Here is a 5,484-nt window from a genome sequence, read left to right on the forward strand (position 1 = left end):
TGCCGCAAGTGTGGCCCTAAAAAGACCAAAAAAAAAAAAAAAAGTGCATCTGTCCTCACATGTCTTCAATATTGAAAATGTTTTTTTTTTTTTTTCCCAAAATTGATAAACCACAGCAAAAGATCTCCCAAGAATGCCGTCAAATCTGGACCCTAAGGATACCTTGTGATTTTTTTTATCCATTTCCCCATCTCAGGCATTAGATCTTTTTTTAATTTCTGCAATTATATATACGGCTGGCCTACAAAGCTTCCCTCATGTGTCTTTATCTATATCTCTGACCCTTTCCCCAAAAAGAACTTCCTGAATCCCAAATGTTTGCATCAAGCCAGGCCCCAGAGAGAGGCTTCCTGAGGCAGGGGCTCAGCTAGCAGGACAGGGGATGGAGCCTCCCTCACAGGGCCTGGTCTCGGGGCCTCATCTGGGCATCTCCAGCCTCTGCTGGGCACCTGGGCAGGGACACTGAGCTGCTCGCTGGAGGCCGGGAGGCCTGGCTCTGCCTGGCTGGACCAGGGCTTCCAGGAGCTGCATCTGGGTGGTTTCAGGCTGCTCCCTTCTCAGGGGCTCCTGGCTTCTCTTAGTCAAGTCCTGGGGTCCTCAGAGAAAGGTCACGGATGTCCTCCTACAGGACAGTTTGGGGACGGTTCTTGGGCTGGCCCTCCAGTCCCGGGCTCAGGCCCGTCCCACCGCAGAGGGGACCAGGCCCCTAGGAACAAGCCTCGCCAGGAGCTTGTGGCGTTTCCAGTGAGGCCCCTCCACCCCCGCTGATGGCCAAGGTCGTCCAGCCGGGCCCCCTGTGCTGACCGCATCAGGGAGCCCCATGTGGCTCCGAGGCACCAATGCCTGGGAGAGGCCTGCCTTCGGGAGCCCCGTCCCGGGGAATCCACTCTGGGATGGGGGTGTGAGGAGCCTGTGGGGAGCATGAGGGGAGGCCACCTGCACTGGCGCTGACCTGGCAGCGGAGACTGGAGGACACGAATCTAGGCGGCCTCCAGGCACATTCTTGCCTATGTGTGACATTGACCATGACCTGCGGGGAGCCGAGAAAATACAAGAAGCCGAGGAAGGGAGCTTGCCTGAATGGTGCAATTCCAAGGGCAAGCTCATAATCAGGAAAAGGGGCCTGTCTGAATGGTGCAATTCTGAGGGCAGCTTCCTAAACAAGAGGATGCCTGCCTGGACGGCACAATTCCGAGGACAGGCCCCAGAAGACAATAAGGCTCGCCTGCCGACATAGGTGGAAAACTCAACTTCCCAGAAAATAATTTCCATTTTGTGTTGCTGAGTGGGGGTTGTTCCATGGATGACTTAGACTTTTCTGTTTTTCACTTGCTATTCAGTTTTCCTCAGTCTTTCCTGATTATTTGCTTATTGTTCCTATTTCCCACTCTTATTTTCCTGTGGTGATTTGTGATTTCACAAAATCGCAACAAATTTCCCACTCTTATTTTCCTGTGGTGATTTGTGATTTCACAAAATCGCAACAATCATGTAATAAGCATTTCATCCTGAAGGACTTTCCCCTATTCAAATCCAACGTAATTAAAACAGAGTGTTTATCTATGAACTAGTTATACAGTAAACTTTAGAGTTAGGATTTTACTGAGGTCTATAGAGGTTAGACATATATTACTCTTGATCAAAAGAAACTCAGCTGTGAGTCTTGTCCTTGATTTTAGAAACTTGTAGTGGTAGCTGGCTAAGTTGATTTGTATGTTCTCACACTGTCTCCCTGCCAAGGACGCTTTAAAGATAGACACTAGTCTAAAGACAGGATTTTTTGTGTTTGTGCCTTCTTCAGCTTGTGGGAATTGGCTGCCCATGAGATGGTTTGTGCTGGGTCTCCTCTTTCCCACATGATATGCTGCACCTGTTTGTCCTTGAATTGTACGCATTGAATTTAGTGAAGTTGAAGATTTTAGAATGTAACGTATTGCTACTGTACCATGTGATCAAAAAACAAAGCCTAACAGTTAACCAAAGTACTTTTAACACTAGATGTAATCTGTAGTGAAAAACTGGCTATATAATCAACCACTTATGCTAATAAAGTTTGAGCAGTCCAGTGCCCCAAAAGAAGGGACAAAGAGGCTGTCTCCGTAATTGTACATTCGCCGACGCCGCACCCCTCTCCTATTGGGAAAAAGCGGACGCTCCCTGGCCGCCAGGGCGGGCCTCCCGCAATGACCGTGACTCAGAGCATGGTAGCACACAAAGCCAGCCCGTGTTCAGATAAGCCCGGGGCCTTGCAGGAACTCCAGGAGGAGAAAGAGCCGGAACACAAACACGACGTGACCTTTTCCGGACGCCGCCCTGGGCACACGGCTCTTGGCTTCGCTGCTGCCCCTGGGGCCCCAAAGCCCAGTGCAGATCAGCCTGGACGTGGCTCAGCTCGGTGTCGTGTGAGGGGCCTTGTGAGCCCAGGTCGGGGAGGCCGGGACTCGAACCCGGGGTGACAGGGACATCACACATCAGCTGCACAGCGGGTTCCCCCAGGAGGGGGAGGGAGTGTGAGAACGAACCCAAACTTCGATGGGGGGGGGGTCAACTCCTGGGGCCCTCTGGGGAGGCCCAACAGGGATGGATGGATGCACTGGGCAGAGAGCCAAAAATAATAAAAATTGCTAATCTAGATTAGACATGAAAATAAATACTCATTGGAAGTGAGGAGGAAAAACCCCACAAAATCACCCCATTCAAAAAGCTGATAAGTACCATCCCTTCATCCGAGAAAAGCCGCAGAATGTGGTTAGTTCCCACCCCACACACCTCTCTAAAACTTCTTTTTCCTGCCCCAACCGACGCTCTGTGTAAGGGCTTCCCATGAAAGAGACTCTTTGCTTATTATGGTTCTGCTGTGGGTTTGGGGTGCAGAGAGGCTTAAAACAACTTTTTTGTTGTTGTTGTTGTTGTTATAGTTGATTTAAAGTTCTGTCCATTTCTGGGAGTTCCCGTCGTGGCGCAGTGGTTAACGAATCCGACTAGGAACCATGAGGTTGCGGGTTCGGTCCCTGCCCTTGCTCCGTGGGTTAACGATCCGGTGTTGCCGTGAGCTGTGGTGTAGGTCGCAGACATGGCTCGGATCCTGTGTTGCTGTGGCTCTGGCGTAGGCCGGTGGCTACAGCTCCGATTCGACCCCTAGCCTGGGAACCTCCATATGCCGTGGGAGCGGCCCAAAGAAATAGCAAAAAGACAAAAAATAAAAATAAAAATAAAAATAAAGTTCTGTCCATTTCTGTTGTACAGTAAAGTGACCCAGTTAGATGCATACATACCTTCTTTTTCTGACATGACTCTCCATCATGTTCCATCACAAGCGACTGGATACAGCTGCCTGTGTTTTAGTTCCCGTTGTGGCTCAGTGGTATCGAACCCAACCAGTATCCATGCAAAGAGGAGTTCTGGTCCGCTCTACTCGGTGAGGGCCCCCTCAAAACAGCATAAAAATGTACAGTGCGTGTACATGTCCCACTATGAAGAGATTTCGTACAGAGAGGGCTGGCGTTTAGATGGGACTTCAGTGGGGACCGTCTACACTGAGCGCGTGGACCATTTGACCCCAGGCTCACTCCGGCTTCACGCAGAACAAAGCTCACTTCTCCCAACCTCACTGCCTGCTCACCTTCACGCGTTGTGCCCCTGGCCAGCATCCCGGGCCAGGACGCAGGTGCTCTGGCTGGGGGCGGGGCCAGCAGAGCCCCGCTTGGGGCCGAGGGGGTCTTGATCCTTAACACATCCACTGAGCCCACACCGTCCACGTGCCCCCCCCCCAGCACGAGGAGAGAGACAGCTTTGGTAAATACACGCACTCCTATGACCCTGGGGCCCTGCTTGTGTGGAAAGGGCCATGTGGAGTGTTCAGGGTCTGTCAAGGCCCGGGACGTGTAGGGTGGCGCTGGCATAGGGTCACGGTCATGGGGGGGGATCTCTGGGCACCTGTCCTGGCAATGCCTGCTGTCCAAGGGAAAGGCTTCCTGTCTCAGGCTGAGACCCTGTCTCCTTTCTTCCTTTCTTTCTTTCTTTTTTTTTTTTTTTGGACCACACCTGCAGCATAGGGAGGTTGCCAGGCCAGGGGTACAATCAGAGCTGCAGCTGCCAGCCTACACCACAGCCACAGCAATGCCAGATCCGAGCTATGTTGCGACCTACACCACAGCTCACGGCAACGCTGGATCCTTAACCCACTGAGCGAGGACAGGGATCGAACCCGCAACCTCACAGATCCTAGTCGGGTTTGTTTCCGCTGCGCCACGAAGGGAACTCCCCAGTCTTCTTTCTGTTTCAGACTTTTCACCCCCTTTCTACCATCCCATTTCCTCTTCCATTGGCCGCATTTCAGACTCTTTGCCATGTTCTGTCCAGTTGATTGTCTTTTTCTAGCTTGTTTGTAGGACTCCGCAGAATCTGTGGGTGGCTACTTTGCAGTAAACACGTGGCAAGCATTCTCTCCAGGAAGCTGAGCCCCCTCTGTCCTCATCTTTCGTCCTGGGGGAGCTTCCTCTACAGCACAGAGGCATTGCCCTTAGTTTCTTTCAAGGGTTTTTGCATTTTTGCTTTTCCTATTTAAGCCTTCTAATCCACCAGGAAGTAACTGTGTGTGGTGTGAGGTAGGGAGCTAAATTTGTGTATCTTCTCTGTAAGGATACCAAGTTTCACTTATTCAACATTTTCCCCACAAATCCTGTTGCCACCTGGGCTTGACCAACCTCTGTTTGCCAATTCTACCAGTTCTGTCCGAGCTGTCTCTTCTGTTCTCTTGATCTATTGGCTCAGCACGATGACAACACTTCATCTCTCTCACTCTCTTCTTATCCTATAGCTTATTTATTTTACACATAATGGTTTGTACCTCTTAATCCCCTTCCTTTCTTTCCCTCTCCTCCTCCTCTCTCCCCACTGGTAACTGCTAGTTCGTGCTCTGTCTCTGTGACTGTCTCTGTTTTGTTAGATTCACTAGCTGGTTTTCTTTTTTCGATTCCACATATAAGAGATATACAGTATTTGTCTTTCTCTATCTGACTTATTTCACTAAGCATAATACCCTCCAAGTCCATCCATGTGGTTGCAAAATGGAGAATTTCATCCTTTTTATGGCTGAGTAGTATTCCAGGATGTATATATCACATCTTTGTCCTTTCATCTGTTGATGGACATTTGGGTTGCTTCCACATCTTGGCAATTGTAAATAATGCTGCTATGATCACTGGGGCACATGCACCTTTTTGAGTTAGGTATTATTTTTCTCAAATCGATGCCCTGTAGTCAACTCCTCACCTCTTAACAGCCCTGGTACTTCTGAGAATGCTGGGATCTGCCAAGGCATGCCCTCCACCACTCACCTTCAAAACACCTTGAGCTTTCCTTTTATCTCTATTGGTAGTTTACATCTTCTCATCATCCCTAATACCAATTAATGATTTTCTAATTTTTTTCATAAGTCTTGGTAGAAGTTTATCTATTTTAATGCATTTCCCCCCCAAAGCC

This window comes from Phacochoerus africanus, chromosome 2, assembly GCF_016906955.1.
Source record: "Phacochoerus africanus isolate WHEZ1 chromosome 2, ROS_Pafr_v1, whole genome shotgun sequence".
NCBI lineage: Eukaryota > Metazoa > Chordata > Mammalia > Artiodactyla > Suidae > Phacochoerus > Phacochoerus africanus.